The following is a 20,597-nucleotide window of genomic DNA, read 5'->3' on the forward strand; positions in this document are numbered from 1 at the left end:
AGAAGAGAGTCAAGAAAAGATAAGGGAAAGGGAAGGGAGAGGAGGGGAGAGGCGGGAAGGAAAGAGAGAAGAGGAAAGAGGAGAAAGCACATCGCTCTTGCCAGGCATGTTCGTATGCACCTGTAGTTTCGGCTACTCAGGAAACTGAGGCAGAAGAATTGCTAGGGTGAGTCCAGGGGATTTTTTTCAATTCCTTTTCTTTATTAGTACCTATTTGCAGTACATAATGATTACATTTCTTCTGGGGAGTTAGTACATGTGCACAAAAATCTTTTTTTTAATTTTAAAGAGAATAAAAATACAGTAACAAATTTACAACTAATTTGAAGACAATAATATGCAATATAACAACCATTGGTGAATTCCTACCATCTTGTTTAGTGAAGATCTGTATGGTTTCTAATGTTTTTATTCTCTTTAATTGTTTGATCCATCTTGCATTCTTACATCTGGTAATCTGAGCAACTTCGTTAAAGGTAGCAAAATGTAATATAACAACCATTATTAATCCCTATTATTTTGTTTTGAAATCTTTTTTTTCCCCCAGTACCAGGAATTGAACTCACGACCTTGCCCTTGCCCTTGTCAGGCAGGCGCTGTGCCGCTGAGCTAAATCCCTAGCCCCTGTTTTGAAATCTTGTACATAAAAAAATCTTAATTCTTTTTTCACATCCTTTCTATTTCTTGCCCCTCCCTCCATTTCTTGGTTGTTTTCTCTTTTGTAAAAGGTTGATCTCCTATGGGTTTCTTATATAAAATAATCCTATCATATTGAAGCTTGTGTGTCTCTTTTATTTCATTTTGCAGTCTCAAGATGCACCTGTTTTCCTACAAATGACTCAAGTTTATCCTCCTTTGTGGTGAAGAGGTACTCCATTAGGTATAGATATCACACTTTCATTACCCATTCACCTGCTGATGAACATGTAGGATGCTTTTAAGATTTAACTATTATTTTTTATTTTAAGTGGCATAAAAACGCAATAAAATCATACAGAATTTCAAAACAAGACTACAGGAAATTAACAGTGGTTATTATACTGCATATTGTTATCGTCAAAGCAGTGGCTCAGATTACCAGATAAAGGTGTGCAAAAACTGATCAAACAATATAAGCACTGACTGCCCCTTTCAATGAGCTAATAGAAATTGGTAGTACAAGATTTAACTATTAGGAGTTATGCTGCTATAAACATGAGTATGCATGGATCCCTGTAATATGTTTTTAACACTTTGGGGAGAAAGAAGAAAGAAAGAAGAACATAATAAAAGACAGAGATGCAGGTATGGGAGTAGAAAGGACAGAGAGTAGTAGGCAAGGGATAGAAGGAAAGGGAAAACACCTCTCCTGGAGAGACATAGATGGAAATGGGCCTTACACAGATCTGCCTGATAACCCACTTCTAGGTCTCCTGTGGATCCACAGAGGCAGCACCTGTGGCTGGCAGAAAACAGAGTGTGTTGAAGAAGTACAGTCAATAAGAGCAATATCAGCACCTTTAAGGTGCTGATGCATGAAGGAAGACAAGCGTGGGCTGAAGGAGTTATTACACTTTGTCCCCCATGTTACAGGGACATCGGCCTTTGGTAATGGAAAATTCTTATGTAGCAGATACGGATAATATGCTACACTGAAGGGGACAAACCCAAGGCTTAAACTATTTCCTGAGGAAGAAGAGACAAGCAGCTCAGCGATGAGGTGTTGGAGGCTCTGAGCTCATTTTGGACAGTATCTTAGTTCCTTTTTCAGGCTCATTGGCTTTTATTTTTTTGTTGAATGAGTCCAATTGTAAATAAAGCTTTTAATAATTTTGTGAGGAAAAAAATCTAGAGCTCAGAAGGAAATGGGTCTGAAATGCAGAGATGTCTTTTTTTCCTGGTCAGCTATAGACAAAAAAAGGAATGGCTGCGGTAACAACTCTCCTCATATGTTTCTTGTTGTGAAGTGGCAGATACAGTCTGTTATTAAAAATAGGACTGAGTATTTCAGCCTCCAGATACTCTAAAATGTCTATTGTAAGAAATAAGAGAATCAAACTGTATAGACACAAAAGAATTTACAGGTAGTTCTGAAGGCTAGAACAAGTGTCTAGAACCATGCATATATAGCTACTCCAATACACGAAATGGTATGATTCTGCCCCTCTGGCTCAGTAGTTTAGCAGCAGAAGTGGAGAAAATGGACAGTGGAATTGATTCAAAAACTGAAATGGCCAAGAAAGAGTTACAGTAAAGGCAAGGGAATAATCATCTTAGCTGGAGGAAGGCAGATCTGCAAAATAAGAAAGATGGTTAGATGGAAGAAAGTGAATATAAACAACCCAAGAAATATAGAAGACACCAGAGAATAGATGAAAAAAGTAAAAGAGGGAAAAATAGTGGTCTGAGATCAGCAAATGAGCTCGTGATATTTGTGACAGTCAAGGAATTAGATTACCCTCTGGTCTCCAAGAGAATGGGATGGAGGGAGGGAGGGGGGAGCGAAATATGCTTGCAAAAATCCTCAATGAATATGGAGAGAGGTGAAGAGGTCTGTGATTAACAATAAGGGGGCTGTGGAATGTGAAAGCCAACTATGTTTTGTTAAGAGGAGAACAGAATTGGAGGGAAAAAATATTTCAAAAATGGTAAAGCTGAGATATAAGAAAAGTTTCATTGCTCCACCTTTAAGGTAAGATTTAAGAAACATTATTAGAAATCCATGTAAGATGACTTCTAGACAAGCAGGCCTCCCTGGGAGGATCTGGTTTCAGTTAGGGTAAAGGATACAGGAAGAACCCTAGAAAGACACAAAAATATGGGTGTTTGTTGACATGGATGAATAAACAATGCAAACATGCCAAGGGTTGGGGTAGATGCAGGAAAGAAAGGAAGGAGGAACCAAAACACAGCAAGGCTGTGTCCTGAAAGCTGTTATGACCAAAGGGCTCATTTGCCAAAGAGAGCTGGAATCTGAAACCTGGCAGAGAGCATAGCCTTCAAATTTCCAAAAGAAACTTTGGAATAAAGTTGTTTTGATGTTAGAAAACCATGGCATTTCCTCAGGGTTCCAAACACCATGTTGTGAAAATATGATGCCTCCAAAATAATCTTTTTCTGGATGTGCAGGGCCAGATTTTCTTTCACCAAAACTTAGCTCGTGGCAGAAGCCACAGTCGCTCTATTGATGGATAAGAGGACACAGATCCCTCTTGGTGACGCCAGCTACTGCCTGAACTGGTCAAGCAAGCTGAACAATCTCCTCACGTAGCCGACGATACCTGCATTCTCATCCTAATCTGATGGAGCATATATCTGTGCTTTCTGCACCATTCTGCCTTAAGTAAAGTAAATTGCCAATAACTATTTTAGCTGTTTTTCAGGGCTGAGAACAAATGAATTAATATTTGCAAAAGCAATAAACTTCAAGCAGAGACTATATAAATATTAGTCATTACTGTTACCAAATATTTCATCATGTGACAATTTGAGACATATTCTAGAACCAAACTATGAAGTGTTACCGAGTGGGGTGGACAGGCAGAGCCAGGAAACATGCAGAGTGATTTGGCAAGGGTTCTTGGAGCAGGTGAGATTGGAGCTAGTCCTCAAATGATGTGTTTCGTTTTCTCCAGTGATAGCTTTCCTCCAGATTCTCAGACATACCCTTGGGATCTCCATTTCATCAAAGCTAAAGAATCTGACCTTCAGCAGAGAATGGGGGAAATCTGCCCAAACTTCATAAACGCACTGAACCCAGGTGTAGAATGGCAAAGTAAGGCCCACTGACCTCACAGTTGTCTTTCCTCGGCAACTACACCCCTCTCTGGACCCTGCATCAGCTCCTGGGACCTGACCTCTTTCCCATGCCTGCAATCCATCTGCTTATTGGGCCTCACCTCCCACAGCTGGATTTTGTTTTTTACTTGGCTCCTTCTCAGGCATTGCCATTTCAGACCTCTGTTCCTGATTCTTGAAAGTAAATATGCCCAAACCCCTTCCCTGTGTCCAGGTCAAGTCATAGCAACTGTATTTAGGCACCACAGACTAGCGGGGACAAACGATAGGTGTCTGTCACTGGACTCCGGCTAGAGAATTCATTGAGAAACAGCCAAGTCTCTTCTAGAAGTTTGGGATCCAGAAAAGCAGGACACGCAAGTGAATTTACAAGAAGAAGGTGAAGAAAGACCTCAGCATGGTGGGAAAGGGAGAGAATTAACTTTCCAAGTAGCAGTTACAGGACAGTCTGATACATAGTAGCCTCTTCCCTGAGCAATATGGTCAACTTTCTTCCCATGCTATGCAGTTGGGCTACCGTGGAATGCCAAGTCAAACCCATGTATCACAAAGCTTTAATCCAGCTATGAGATCTGGCATGTACAGAGCTAGGAATCCACCCTTCCTGCCACGTAACAGAAACACAAAGTAACCTTTCCCTGGATTTGCAAACCGCGGATTTATGGGTGTGTCTCAATCTCCAGGAGATAGAGCCTTCCAGAAAAGCTAACTAGGGTGAAAAAAAGCAAGATTGATTCTCCCTGTTGCCCATTCTCACCCGCTGCCCGTCCTGACCCCCCCTTCTACCCACAACTCCTCCTACTCCCCAAGGGGTGCCATTTTGGAGCCAAAATCCACTTTGTCAGCACAAGAGCAGCCCTGCCTTCTCTTGCTCCACACGCCATGTGACCCTGGAGAACCTCCAGGGCATATTTCATCTGGCATCAACATTGAGAGGTCACAGTGACCCAAAACTTCCTGCGTTCTCAGGCCGGCCAATGCCTGCCAAAGCCAGCCATGGAGAGGAATGAAGAGCGGTGCTTGGGGGAGCCGACCAAGTGTGGTGTTGGCCGCCGTCCTGCCTGCCAGCAGACAGTAGCACTGGTTTTCCACTGCTGGCCATTCATTGGACTTGGCCAGCTTTGTTCCTTTCCTGGGACCAAGTCAACAAACTGAGACCAGAAGAGCTGCAGCCCTGGCATGAGGGCTGAGCCATTGCTGTTTGCTTGCACAACACAAGCAGCAGCTACACTCAGTCATCCCTGGAGACTCTGATTTCCCACCTGTCCTACCTCCTGGGCTCTGCAACGTGAGAAGGGTGCAGGACTCACAGGAATTGCTATTTCTCTTTTTTTCTCCTGCACAGGAAAAAATAATGTTATGAAGGTCAGAGGCTTTATGTTGACTTTTTCTCAGGGTTTAAAGGCAATGAATGTGAAACTCTAAGGCTGGGATAGTATTCTAGTATTAGTTTCCAGGGTCCCCTTCCATGCAAGAATCATAATATTTTAGTGCTACAAATAATCATAAACCATCCAAGTCAGTGGTTCTTCCTCCAGTTCAGTAAAGACCTTAGTAATTGGTGAAAACCAATCACTCCCCACAGTAGGAAAATAACCACGGCCACTTGGGATCTTGCTCATAACTTTAGGAGTGCAGGAGTCCCAAAGCCCATCTTTGGACTTTCTTGTTTGCCTCCAGTTCTGCTTTTTCACCTCTTAGCCCACTCGTTTTGCAGAAGGTGAATGGAGAGCCACAGAGAAGACAATGACTTGTAAGGAACAAAGGTAGACGGGGTCTTGCTTACCCGGATCTCTTGACTCAGAGCCTTTTTAACAGACTATGTCATGCCCTACCTCTGTGAGCCTCTCTTCCTCATCTTATTTTGTTCAATCTTTCAGTCTCTCCTTTATTGATAATGTTTTTCCTGCCTATGTGCTGTTGTTTAATTTCTCTTTAATCCTCATATTCTTGTTCTTTGCACCCTGTTTCCCCTTTCACTTTCCCTCATCCCAATCTCTTGTCTTTTTCTTTCTACCCTAGGTCCTCAGGCATCCAATTAATTGATCAGTCTTAGGTCTGTGACCTCCTGGACTCTGTATAATCAGAGGATATAATGCCTATATCAAGGGCAGAATGAAATTGCAGAAAGAAGCGACATGGAAGAGAAAAATCCTGGATTTCTCCAAAGATTCAGTTTAGATCTAGTGCAAACTGATCATTTTTCATCATAATGGCTAAAGAAAAATGAATATAGAAAGAGCTTGAAACACAGGAACGAATTTTGTAAATTGGTGGTTCTCAAAGTGTGATCCAAGGATGCTTGATGATTTCTGAGGCCTTTTCTGGGACTCCACATATCAGTGTAATGTCACAAGGTCAAAATTATTTTCAAAACAAACCAAAATTACTTTCAAAACAAATATATTACTTGTTGATGTTTACAGTGATATGTAAAAACAATTACAGATCAAATTACTGGAGCATTAGCATGTTCCATGATGGTAAAATTAAGCTGAGTTACACTCTCCATTTTTTTTTAATTGTCTTTTTGAGACAGGGTCTTGCTCTGCAGTTCAGATGGCCTTGAGCTCACTTTGTAGGCTAGTCTTGAACTTGCAATGATCCTCCTGCCTCAGCCTCTCAAGTGCTGGGATTACAGGCATGTGCCACCATACCGGGCCTGCTACACTCTTCATTGTCATGAACAAATAGATAAAAAGAAAGTGAGTTTCTCTTTAGAATGCCCTTAACTAATAAGTTAAAATTACTATATATTTTACAGAGTTTATAGTCCTGAGTGTACATCTATTCATATTCCATGACAAAATGGGAAATGCACATAAAGCACCTCTATAAGCTGAAGGATAACAGTTGTCTCAAGGAAAAGTGTTTATACAGTGGAGATGCAAACTAAGTCAATCACTTTATTCATGCAACGTTATACTTATTTGGAGAAATAGCTGACAAACAATGATTATTTAACTTTGAGTATTTTACATGTATTTTCTCAGGAATGAACCAAACAAGGCTGCCACTTCGAGAGAAAAACAGTGACATCACTTGCCAATCATAAGTTCAAGGATATAGTAAAAAAATCAGAAGATAAAATAAAGGTATATCCATCTCCATGGATGTAACAGCTACCAGGTACAGTGGTAACTTGGTTTGCAAACTTAATTTGTTTACGATTTGGGGGAAGATGGCTGCATTTTTTATTTGTGTTGGGAAGACGGCTATGGTTGTATTTGTCACCCTCTGTGGAGTTTGTGAAAAGAAGAAAAATTTTGCTAGGTGCTTTGTGAAGAGAATTGTTTGCAAACAGAAGCATATATGAATCAAGGTATTACTGTACTTAAAACTTTTCTGATATTAAAATCTGTGATAAACTGAAATTTGAAATGAAATGTGCCAACATGTTAAAGACTGGTAGAAGTTAATGAACCAATATTTTCTCAATGACCAATAGAGTTACAACACCATGCATGGAAAAAGTATTCATTTAAAATGCAAGATGTACTAGTAGATTTTAACATAAGTGTGTACAATATGGTTTCAGATTCCACAATGCAAATAATCTTTACAGAATTACCACTTGTCAAATTTTGGCATATTAGCATAGAAAAATATCTACAATTATCTCAAAACTCTATTAAAATATCCCACTCTTTTCCAACTACTTCTCTGTGTAAAACAGAGCTTCCTTCAACTAAACAACATATTATTGTAGTTTGAATATTAAAAGGGGATAAGAAAATAAAGCCAGACTTTGAAGATATGTGCAAAAATGTAAAATAATATCCATTTACTTTTTGGAAATTGAGAACTAGTGAATTTTTAAAATATCTCAGTATTGGTTTCTAATACAGCAGATATGAATAGATGTAGCTCATGTAAGCCAAAACCTTTCGCTACCCTTCATATTGTTAAAGCATCCACTAAAAATCTGAGGGCAAAATGTTTGAGTCTTGCTATAGATTGTTCAAAAGGGAAGAAAAGATCAGTCAGGGTATCACCTGCTGAGTGTGTAATAAGGGTAAGTCTCAGGGCTTAGCACTATGAGGGCTCTAGCTCTTACAGAGCTCAGAGTTAGTGGGAAGATAAAATATGGAGATCAATAACCACGCTACATACACAGGAGTGCCACACAAAAGAAGAGTCAAAAACTACCAGAGATCTACTCAAGCAAAGGAACTGTGGCTAGAAGCATCTTCACAGAAGAAGGAACCATCAGGAAGCCTGAACAGCAGCTGAGTCTTCCAGAAACAAAGCCAAAGCACAGGCACTGGAGACTGAGATAATATGTATTTTTTTCTAAGCACAGGATATGCTGAGTGAAGAGCAAGCATTCTGTTGGACACAGCTGAGATATCGTAGGCAAGCTGGTGCTCAATAAATATTTGTCAAATAAATTCATATATAATAGAATGACCTACTGAGGCATGGGCTGATTTAGCTCTGTCTTATCTATATTTCCAATAGTAAACTGAGAAAATTTTGTAAGTCAAACTGTGAGAATCCAAGAGAAATGGAATGATTGGTGTCAAGTCCAAATCAGAGGAAGACTTGAGCCATGGCCAACCTTCTTGCCCAACTCCAAAGTCATTTCACCAGACAATTGCTTCTAAAGTCAGACACTGGCTAAGATTCCTCCCTCCAAACTTGATAGCGGTACTGAAAGAATAAGGAGGAGTCAGACAGAAGCCTTGAAATCCATCATTTGGAGGCTTTCTGAATATCTACTCCGTGCTAGCCGCAATGGGGATTCAGAAATGAGAAGATGTTGTCTTCATCCTGGCAGCCCCATGCACAAGACATGTATGCAGAAGAAGCCCATCTGACCATGACTTCACAAGCACATCACTGTCTTAAGTACAGAGCACAGAGCTGAGCTTTACTCAAAGTTGTTGCAGCTTCCCAGAGGGAATAGAACAGTTGAGAGTGATGCAAGAGATTGTGAATGAATGGGGACTGATTAAACTCAAAACACTAATTCATGAATTCAAAGGACCTTGAAAGGCAATGACTATCTTATTTGCCTCTGATGACCAACATTCAACACAAGGCCTATCACAGAGAAGTCTTTCCATCAATGTCTGATGAGCTAAGATGTAGAGATGAGGAAGAGATATGGTCACAAAGCACAGTTTTCAGTGCTATGGTCTGAGACTCTACATTCTCTCCTTGCTCACCATTTGCAGTCTTGCCAAGCATCAGTACCTAAATGTACCCCTAACGGGCAACTCCTGGACCAGCAATCAAAAGCAAAATCATGTCTGATCCCAATGCAGACAGAGCCTTGTAGGTTTTTAAAACAAATGAGACAGCAGCCAATGAAGATCAAGTCTGTTTCACCTCCATACAACCTCTGCCTCACTGCCATCTCTCAGCAGACAGCGGCTTGAAGAATTGCACTGGTACCCCAGTCCTGAGCCAGACTCCGGTAAAGAAAGCTGCGATCAATATGCGTCACAAAAGACATATGATGCCCTGCAACTGAGGGAGTATCTGCAAAACTGACGCCAATCATTTCTTCAGATTGTGCATCCTATTCCTCCAGGATGGATGGACCTGCTCCTTGCCTGGAGCAAAATGAGGAGAAAGGCTTTGGTGATGGATGATAGGAAGGCGATTATGACCCCTAAGAAGTAGTGTTTATGTGGTTCTCTCACCTCCGTCATCCACACTGACATTCCCAGATACTCAGCACAACCGATCGCCTCTACAATCACCCACATTTAAGACATCTCTTCTTTGGGGGATTGGCTGCTCACACGTGATACGGAGAGAAAATTAATTATGCCTGGGTGAACTTCAGTCGTATGGTTCACGGAGCTGTGTTAGAGCAAATGACACAAACTTAAGATGCAAACTGGAATCTGTGAGGAGGTGCAGGATTTCAGCGGGATGAACAGCAAGTCAAACTCCAGGCTCAAAGATAACCTAGGACTTGCTAAAGCACTGTTTAATGGGGACTGTAGAGCATGTGAAATAGATGCCTTGTGTTCATAAACAAAGCTTTCAAGGTGGAGATGCAGAGTAGGGGATGAGGAAGAGTAGGAGGGGGCAGTTAGAGAGCATTTCAGGAAGTGTAAGAAAGGGCACACCTTACAGTGTGATTCAAGTGTTATGTCACTTCCTCCACAGAGCCTGTCCTGTACTACAGTAGGTAGTGAGCCTTCTGTCAGCTCACTTTATACCATACTCTAAATAATCCAGTTATTAAACATCAATGCATTATAGTACAGTGATGCCTTGATTCACTAACTTAATTCATTCTACAATTCTTGGGAAGATGGCCACGTTCCTGTCCATCACCTGAAGCAAAGTTTTGCCCAAGACTTCTGTTCACAAATAGAGGGGTACCTGAACTGAGATTTTACTGTACTCTATTTACAAAAACATCTGCCAGTAGGACTCAGATGGTCTTTAAAAGATTTCACACACTTTTCTCTCTGTCCTGGGGCTCAAGCTTAGGGTAAAGCTCATGGTAGGAGTTCAGTCCATTTTCAGTAAGATTCAAGAGACAAGTTGAAAACCGAACAGTTGATTAAAAATAGAAGTATCCTTAAACAAGGTTAATGTCGGGGCTGGGGATTTAGCTCAGTGGCAAAAGCGCCTGCCTGGCAAGCGCAAGGTCATGAGTTTGGTTCCCGGTACAGGAGAAAAACCAAAAAATAAAAAATAAAATAATAATAATAATAATAATAATAATAAAACAAGGTTAATGTCCCAGGGCTGCTGTGACCATGTCCTTTCTGTCAGGCTACTTTGTTTTCCCAGAGTAATTCTGCCTGATCTTAATTAAAGACAAAGTAGCCCATGGAGACATGGTGAATGCTAAAGAAACAAATTTTGATTAAGTACAAGAAATTGAGATTGTTTTCCTTTTGCAAAACAAATGCCATTAAAAACAGGAGGAAACATTTTTTTTTAGCATTAGAGCTTCAAATTTTCCAGAAATTGGAGTTAGTGGCCTAAACCCAAACTGCAGATGGCTTCACCTGTCTTCTTGTCTGCGCAAGCTTGAAAATGAAAGGAAAAAATTCTGGAGATGAAAGATCGCATTACCCTGCAAATTCCAATGAGTTCATTTCTGCTACTAAAATGGCTCGTCTTTGACCTCTCATTAGACATTGCTAATTACATTTCTGTAAATCCACAAAATAAAGAGGCACTTTTGTTCAGATTAGGGCAGCAATCTATGCAATACAGAACAAGATGTCTCTTCAATAAATTTATGAAAATCTGCTTCTTGGGAAACCAGAATTAATATTCCCCCTATTCTCTTGGGTCAGATCTGTAAGGCCATTCCAGTCAGGGCTCTCTCTGCATGTTGAAGGCTACTCAATTAATCTTGTTTGCAGAGATTTGAAAGCCTGGACAGGAGGTCAAAAAATAAAACCAAGCAGAATACAGTTGAACTCCTAACTGTTGTTCAAGGTTAATCTTCACTCATTTTTCATTTTCTCCATTGTATCTTTATTCATTCTCTTTCTGCTAAGGCCTCTTTCTTTTTCACTTTCTTCTTTCTCTTTCACTCTCTTTTTCTCTCTTTACCCTATTTACACTCTCCGCGGTAGAGTTTGATTTGAGGGTCTTATCCAACTTGTTGAAATGTTCGGGTTATTTTATAGTATACAGCTGGAATAAAAATATATTGTTTTCATCAATTTCAGAAAATTGGAAGGCATTAAAAATACAGAGAGGAGTTGATGCTTTAGATGTTCAAAAAAGACTTGGACAAGTTGCATCTACTGACATTTTAGAACAGTACCTTGCATGAAGGAAGCACTCAACAATGTTAACTTTGTTCTTATTTTGATTAGCAGCAGCTCTGAGGGGGGGCTGTCCCGTGTAGATTGTGATGAGTCCCCAGGAGAGCTGCACTGTCTCACACTAGGGCAGTGGTATCTCGGAGGTTAGCCAAGCGCAGGGTAGAATCTCCACATTTACTCCCGGTACCCTCTGAGCATCACCCTTGCCCCTCACCGAAAGTCGCAGCCATAGATAAACCACAGAGCACTGTGACCATCAAAATTTTTCACAAAAGAGAAAAGAAAAGAAATTGAGGAAAACCAACACTTCCAATGTGGCTTAGCAGTTATAAACATCAAAAAAACTCAAACATGAATAGAAGATATGGGAAGGACATTTAAATTAAAGATATATATCTTCAGGAGAACATCACATGCCCACAAAAGGAGTAGCTAAGCTTCCGCCGCACAGAATGTGCTCTGCAGACCAGCAGCTTCCTCATCACTAGGAGTTTGCTAGAAGCACAGAAGCTTAAGCCTTACCCTGATATGCCTAGAAAAAACTTTCTTTCTAACCAGACTCGCAGGGGATTTGTACACTCATTTCTATCAGAGAAGCATGAGCAGTAGGCTTGGCATTTGAAAGTTTGGTTACTAAAATTATTGAGAGCCTGGTATAGTGGTACACACCTGTATTCCCAGCAGTCTGGGAAGCTGAGGATCATAAGCTCAAGCCCAGCCTGGGCAACTTAGCAAGAGCCTGTCTCAAAATTAAAAATCATAGGGGTGAGTAAAGTGGGTTTGGGATTTAGCTCAGTGAAAAAGCTCCTATGTTCAGTCTCCAGTACTACAAAATCCAACTGAGTCTAACCTGACCCGATCCAATCCAATCCAATGGCTGACAATGTAGCTCAGTGCAAAGAGTCTGGGTTCAATCCCCTATACTCAAAAAAATAATAAAAACTTAAAAAGTAATAGATTGCAAACCACAAATAGATGTGGCCAAATTAAAAATTAATAAATTGGAAGACCCAGTTGACATATTATCCATTAACACTATATCCACACTTTGATGATGAAACTAATTATTAAGAGAAAATAAAGGAGATTATGTTTATTTAGAATCATACACTTAACATCTAAAGTACCAGTCAAGCAAAAGCACAAAATAAAGCTTTGTTTGACCCTGCAGTGTTTCAGAGAACTGAACCCTCCTGTCCTCAAAAACACACACACACGCATGCATGCACACAGAGAGATATTTGAAAGAATTGTATGTTCCTAATTAACATATTCTAAATATGTGACATTAGAAAGTGTGATAAAGCAAAGACTTAGTGAAAGATTTTATCATATCTCTTAATAAATGAAATTTTATGTAGATCACTACCAAATAAAAATATGAATAATTTGACTAACAAAATATATATTGTCACCAACAATTTGGATATGTTCAAAACTGACCTTTCACCAGGCTATAAAGAAAGCGCAAAAAATTCTAGAAATCAAAACTCACATAATAGTGCAAGATTCTGATACATAGCAATAAACTTACAAATTAACAGCAAAGTATGACCATTCTATCCAAAGAGAGATAATCCACTTAGAAATATTAAAATATTATTTTAAATAATAGTTGTGATCAAAATATAGATGAATGACAATGAGAATTTTATATGTCAGAATGTGTTGATTATAGACAATGTAGCAAAATAGTGGTGAGAAATTTGTGTGTTCCTACATCCTACATTCAGTATCAAACAAGAAATATTAAAAACAAATGACTTTAATAAAGACACTTAAAATATCAATTAAATGAATTCAAAAACTCCGAAAAGTAATTAATAGAAAAAAAATATTAGTAAGATACAAAATGTTAGCATGAATCCATAACCATAATAGCTGTTTCTTTTAAAAACTAGTAAAACCCTGAAACTTTTTCTTAAAAAGGAAAGAATATGAAACCACATGAAAACAAAAGATTTCATTACTAGTAAAGAAACTTTTCAAACTTTTCTGTTATATCAGTAAATTTGGTAATATAGACAAGATGCATAATCTATATAAAATAGTCTGAGAAAGTAAAACAAAAATATCACATGCCTTTTCATTAAACTAATCCCAACTAATTTTATAGATGATTTTTACTCAATCTTCAAAGAAATTTTCCCATGTACTATAATGGACATGTTCCAATTCCATTCTATCACAGTAGCAAATCCTGATATTAAATCATATAATGCTAGGTCCAAATCACTCAACTAAACTTACAAAAACAGATGAGAAACTCCTAAATTACATGCGTTAATTGTAAATTTTACCAAAAGTATCAGCTGATATGTAGATGATGTAGAGATAGGTATATGTTAGAGTGTGTGTGTGCGTGTGTGTGTGTGTGTGTGTGTGTGTGCTTGAAGATTGCGAAGAATTTAGTAGTAACTTGATCTAATAACCTCCTTTAAAGAAGTTTGATGTCCAGAAAGAGGATACTGTTCATTCAACTACTCCAAATCAGTAACACTAATTCACCTAGATCATGTATAGACTTTTCTTCCACCTTGAAAGGTCTCCTTTCTTTCACCTCACAAATATTCTGTGAATGTAGATTGGTATAGAAAATGAGATGAAAATATAGAGATGTGGGTGTTTTCTTAATATTTTAAGTCTGATTGTAAAAACTGAGATAAACATGGGATATTTGCAAGTAACTCAACATTTTAGGTCAAGGTCAAGGAAAATGACAATAATCTTTCCTTTTTAGAACAAATGTGGAGTTTTTAAGCCACAATTCTGATTTTTTGAAGGCTCTAAAAAGTCCTTAGGAATGTGTAAAGAAGTCTCCCAAATGGTCTTTGTAGATATTACCTACTTTTATTTTTTTTTCTATTTTGCTAACCAATGAAGAAACAAATTGTCTATATCAAGAAAACTTCATAGGATGTGATATACTGAAAAACTAAGATTCACAACTTAATTCTGTCCTTCCTTACCTTACTTTGACCTCCACTGTCAGAAAAGCAGAAAGAAGTTGAAAATAAAAAAGTGAAGATACAAATTCATTAGGATCGATGAGTAATCTTTCCCGAGTCTTCATGTTGGAAATATGTGGTTCAACACACTTGTTTTCATTCATGAACTCATTCAACGAATATTCAGAGTATGCACTATGTGCTAGGTTCTCTGACAAGTGTGCTCCACATGGAGTTTTCTTCCTGCTGATTTTGGTCTTACTGAGCAATAGCTCAAGGAGAATGGAATCAGATTCAGCAACTCTCCAAAGAGCCTGCTATTTGATGAGAAGAACATCACCAGTAACAGAAAGAATGAAACTAGTATCAGTGTTAGTAGTGTCCAGAACAGGACAGAAGACTATTTCCAGCAAGAAAGATAGTGATTGATGTGGATAATGATTAGAGCTGACTTCCAAAACTGAGCAGGAGGGGATGGGGGTTTAGCTCAGTGGCACAGCACCTGTCTGGCAAGCACGACATTGTGAGTTCGATTCCTGGTACCGGAAAAAAACAAAAAACAAAACAACAAAACTGAGCAAGAATTCAAGGATGGAGAAGCACAGTGTTTTGCACTGGTGGATCAGCATTTTAAAGGGGGAGGAAAGAAAGCACAGAGCAAATTTGTGAAAGGTGATTTACTCCATTTAAAAATTGTAAGATCCAAACACATAATTTCAAAACAGATCACAGTGGACCCTGATTCCAAATTGCTGGGGAAAGAATGTTCTCTTCTAAAATTGCTTTTAAGACAACTCCAGCTAAGGATGAAGTGTTCGAACACTTAATTTCATCATGATTGTTTTATTAAAATCAAAATAAATAAAAGAAATCTCTATCATCAAATATAGGTATATTTTTACCTTCAATTTTCCAAAAGTGACAGTAGCTCTCCCTTTACCTTTCTCTTTATGGTTCAGGTCCGCTGTTCTGGGCCATGAAAACTCTTTCAACTACAAAGTTGCTGGTACTATCCATACCTGGAAAGCAAGATGCGATATAAGGATCAATGTTTATTTTTATTGATCCACTATGTGCCTGCATTGCAGAACGCTCTTGACTAGGCTAAGGAAGTTAGTTCTTTATTCTTGGAGACAGCAGGTCCACACCAGCCATCTCCTGTCAGAGAAGCAAACATTGATCTGCCCACAATATCTGTCTGCTGCAATCCATAGGACACCACATATGCACATCACCACCCCAAGTCCAAACGCTAAAGCAAGCCGTGTTTGCTCACTAACAGCCAGCTTTCCATTTTGCCCCCCAGCACAAATATGTATGCATTTCATATCTTTACTGGGACAAAGCCCCTTTGAAATTTCAAATCTCCTTTGGGCACAAAGTATCCTCCACACCAGCCCACATATATGACCGTCATGGACCTATGTTTCACGTGGTAACAGAGCTGGGAACTATTTGTTTTATTTTGTTTGTTTTGAGTCTAGTGTGTGGTACATTATGATTTATGTGAACTTAGACAAAATTACTCAGCGTATATGCTCTAAGCTGTCAATAGTATAATATTTTCCTTACACAATTCCTATAAGGATCAGATGAAAACTGCTTGCAAGGGCACTGGGAAAATGATGTCATGTACAATCATGATCATATTTAACATATTTTATCAAGCAGCTACTATTTAATGAGATCATACAAGTTACACAAATATGGCTGTCTGTTTCCAGAGATGCAAGTTCTCTCCTGAAACTCTTGGGTAAAATCAAGTGTAAGAACTATTTGTAGTAACTGTGGATATCCAAGTTCCCTTTCTTCTTGGAATCAGAAAAATGTGATTTATTTAAACATATTTAAAAGGTCAGCATCTGCATGGGCCACATTCCAACATGTATTCTAAGAGCGGAGGGGCAGGGGGAAAGATAGCAGTTCTGAGAGACACAAAAACTGTAGTTAAGGAATAACTTTCTCTAGAGGCTGACTAGGAATGAAAGAAGTTATATTTCACCGAATTGAGCAAAAGTTTCTTTAATTAGGTTGAAAAATTTGAGTAGCAAAGGTCGAGAAAACCGTTGGACTCTCTCCAGATTCTTGTCAGAGGAAGGGAAACAAGAGAAATGGCATATCGAGAGGGATTCAGAGACAAATGACAGAGGAAAGTGCTCTTGAATGGCGCATTTTAAATAATATCTCATTATGTTTACGATCACACATATTTTGAGAAACTAGCTCAGGTTTTCAGCAGTTCTATTTTATCCTTCACAAAGTCATTTTTATGTTTAGGTTGACAGCATCCATTACTAGAGTTTGTAAGTAGTGACACAGTAACGGTTGACACCATTCTCTGAGCACCTACTATGACCCTGAAGTTTGCGGGCTTTGCCTTTGGCAACACTGGCGGGAAGTGATGTCATACTCACTGTATGAGCGAGGAAACTGAGAATCATTATGATGAGGAGAGATGATCAAAGCCACACAGCTGGTGAATGACAAAAGTAACACTTGAAGATTGACCTGCCAAGCATGACAAGTAATGAGGTATGTGCATGTAATTTCATGTGTAAAATTAGCAGTAGAAACTTGGATATTGGGGGCTGGGGATTTAGCTCAGCGGCAAAAGCGCCTGCCTGGCATGCGCAAGGTCGTGAGTTCGGTTCCCGGTACCGGAGAAAAACCAAAAAAAAAAAAAAAAAGAAAAAAGAAACTTGGATATTGGCACTTGGAAAATGTTTATCTAATTGACAATAGAAAAATACATTTAGTGTTTAGTAATGCTAAACCCAGGAGGATCCTAGATCAAATCTAAAATTTTCCCTTTCTATGTGGGAAAACTTAAATTGAAGGAAGGAAGATCACCTGTCCAGAGCAAGAAATTTCACAGCAAAGCTGGTATTAAAAATTAAGTTATATAGACTCTACTTCAGTTGTTCCCAAAGGACCTTGGGCGGACCATACCAGTCAGCTGCAAAGATCTGAGAATCTCCCCAGGTCTTTGTTCTCCTTCTCCAGGGTCTGCCAGGTCTCCCTGGGAGAACCCCTGAGAGAAGCCTGGCCACTGCTGCCCTACCTGTAGTTAGAAGCAACCATCAGGCCAGAGTGGTCATGGTTTTCAGCCCTCGGTCCCCAAGGTCGTGTTGGTTTCCTTGCCAGTGTCACCGAGTAGCACCACTTGCCCTCTAGTGTCTCCCTTGGCCACTTGGGCTCCAGAGGTTGTGCTTGTGCCAAGAACCTCGCAAAAATATTTTTTGAATAGCTCTTCAGCTTCCACACCCACCTCACCCCTCACTAATTATAGGCATTCAAGCCCAGTCAGTGGAAAATGTGAGACATGAGCTTATTTTCTTCTCCGTTTTTCTTGTCATTCCTTTGCTCACATTCTATCCCCACCCAAACTTCATCTCTCTTCCCTTGGATACAAAACAAAAGCTCCTATGGGTGCAACTGGAAACAAATAAAAGCAAATACCTGCTCTGTGCATAGAAATGTACGTGCTTTTGTGTGTGCACACTTGTGTACATGCACAAGGGGTATAATAAGCAGTCAAATATTCTACTATGGTTGGAATCAATTTGCTGGCATTTTAGGTGGCAATCACAGTTTATGACAGTTATGCCTGCATTTACAAAAGATCTAACCATTAGAATTTACCTTTCTGAGCTTAAGAAATTAAAAGCAAATTGTGAAATTTGAAATAGAATCAGTCTAGCCAAATTGCAGTAAGTGACAGGACACCCAAGAGTGCCTATCTCTGTTGCTCAACTGTAAGATGTCACAAGTCTTGCCTCAGATTTGGAATCACCTGTAAGGTATTCCATTGACAGGGATGCGTGCAGATGAAGCCCAAAAGATTTCTTACAGCCTTGAAGAGTTAGTTGACAGAATTCACCAGCTGTTTTCTGGACTCTGGACAAGATATGTAACATTCTTCTAGGTTTTCATCTTCCTGCACAAAGCATATAGTGCTAGAGGAATTCGAGAAATTCTACAGTGAACCAAACACTGTGTGTCAGTGTTCTATCTACTCCTTCCTCATCTTCTCCAAAGCCCAGAGAAGTTCATTAATCCCCTGTTCAAAATCATGCGGGAAAGTGGTGGAAAGCTGAACGAGGACCAGGTCTTCTCCTTTCAAACAGTGTGGCTTCCCTGCAGTCTGCAGCTCATCTCTCCACGAAAGAGAACACACGCTCTCTCATTCTCTTATGCTTTGGCCTGTGTGTCCCCCTCTTGTTGCTCACCACTGGCAAGTTCATCCAGAGAAACTCAGATGGTCCACATCCTCCACTCTGCTCAGCTGAGGCCAGGAACTAACTCATGGAATGGCCAGCAACTCTTTACTGGTGAGTTCAACTTCCTCCAAAACATCTTTTGATCTGAAAACAGAAATTAGTTGAACCTGATAAATCCCAGGAAAATTTCAACCTCTAAAGACCAATGTATAGTACTGCACAAAGAGTTTCATCCACTCAGAATCTACCACCAAGAGAACCTTAAAAAAATCTAGTGCCATTAAGGTACCAAGACATGATACAAACTGTGACACAGTTTTCACAAGGAAAGAATTAGCAGAAAAGTATTAAGTTGAGTGTGTGTGTGTAGCTTTCTTTAAATGTAAATAAATATATCACTGTGTTTTAAGGAAGGCTGAGAATAGGTTAGTCTTCATAACTACATGATGCTAATGAACCTTCCAAGGTATTTTCTTGGTCTTTAATTTCATTAATGTTTCATTGTTGTTTAATGCTGGTAACCATAGGTGGGATTTTTGTTGTTGTTGTTGTTTTCTTTTGTTTTGCTTCTGCTCTTCATTTAAGCATGCATCTTTTGGAGCGACCATTATGTGAATAGACTTTACCAATGGAACCATATTTTCCATCCCTGTAATAACAAAAGCTCCTCCCATCCCACCCTGACTTATCTTTTCATTTTCTTTCTTGAACTTCTAACCCATCTTCCCGCTTCTTCAATGACACCTCTGCTTCCTGTGCTGATTTCTCTTCCTCCTCCTTCCTCTTCCAAACATGACCCCAGGCAGGGCTCCTACACCAGTCACTGCTCCATTGCTCTTCCTCCTTGGTCATGCTCACAGCTGGCAATGACCTCCAAACCCCATGGATGCCTTCACATTTTACTACTACTTCAAGTTTGGAACACCTAAAAATTGCATTAGACGTGGAGAATTGGTATATCACATCGTGGTCATTTTTATAACCCTCTCCTCCACCCTTCTCACTCCTCCCTTCCTCAGATCCCCAGCCATCCCCACAGCATCCCCCTCCCTGCTTCCAAACATCTCTCTCTTATTTTGCTGTCTGCATTAGTTATATTTTGAATTTTCACATTAGAGAAAGCATGCACTTTTTACTCCCTTTGTCTGATTGCTTCACTTAATGTTATGGTCTCAGGATCCATTCATTCTTCTAACAAATGTCTCAAATGTATCCTTCTTTCTGGCTGAGCAAAACTCCATTGTGTATGTATACCACATTTTCTTTATTTGTTCATATGTTTGTGGGCATATGGACCTCTTTCATAATGTAGATATTGCAAGTTATGCTGTTGCAAACATGGGTATGGAAATATCACTGTAGGATGATGATTTCAATTATTTTATGAAGGTACTCAGGTGAGATATAAGTGGGTCAAATGGAATTTCCACTTGTAGTTTTTTGAGGCATATCTATGTTGATTATTGTAATAGTTGTACAAATTTATATTCCCACCAATAATGTAGAAGGGTTCTTTTCTCCCCCACATGACTTACATATTTTGTTTATTTAGTTCTTGATGAGAACCATTCTTTTTAGAAGAAGGTGGAATCTCAATGCTGTTCTGATTTGGATTTCCCTAATTGCCAAAGATGATGAACTTTTCTTCATATATTTACTGGTCATTTCTACTTCTTCTGAGAAGTTTCTATTCATTTAAGTTGTCCAGTTTTGATTGGGTCTTCTATTTTGGGGGGACTGGTTTGTTTAAATTCTTTATGTCCTAGGAGGAGCTGGCAAAACTTTTACCTGCTCTGTAGTTTATCTCTTGACTCTGTTGGTTTTTTCCTTTGTTGTACAGAAGCTTTTTAATTTGATATAACTTCACTTGCTGATTCTTGGTATTGTGTCTCTTG

The 20,597-nt window shown here is 39.3% G+C and overlaps 1 protein-coding gene across 1 annotated transcript in view; it reads right to left on the reverse strand.

Annotated features, from left to right (window-relative positions):
* The window catches only part of Tprg1 (tumor protein p63 regulated 1), a 220,450-nt gene extending 201,441 nt beyond the window's left edge, over window positions 1-19,009 (reverse strand). Inside the window, exons 1-2 of the mRNA XM_013513625.1 lie at window positions 18,712-19,009; window positions 15,423-15,501 (exon numbers count right to left, since the gene is read on the reverse strand). The gene's annotated coding sequence lies outside the window, so the exon portion shown is untranslated. The remainder of the gene's footprint in view (window positions 1-15,422; window positions 15,502-18,711) is intronic.
* Between the last annotated feature and the right edge of the window lie 1,588 nt (window positions 19,010-20,597).

This window comes from Chinchilla lanigera, unplaced genomic scaffold, assembly GCF_000276665.1.
Source record: "Chinchilla lanigera isolate Chin_1 unplaced genomic scaffold, ChiLan1.0 scaffold00019, whole genome shotgun sequence".
NCBI classification, from domain to species: domain Eukaryota; kingdom Metazoa; phylum Chordata; class Mammalia; order Rodentia; family Chinchillidae; genus Chinchilla; species Chinchilla lanigera.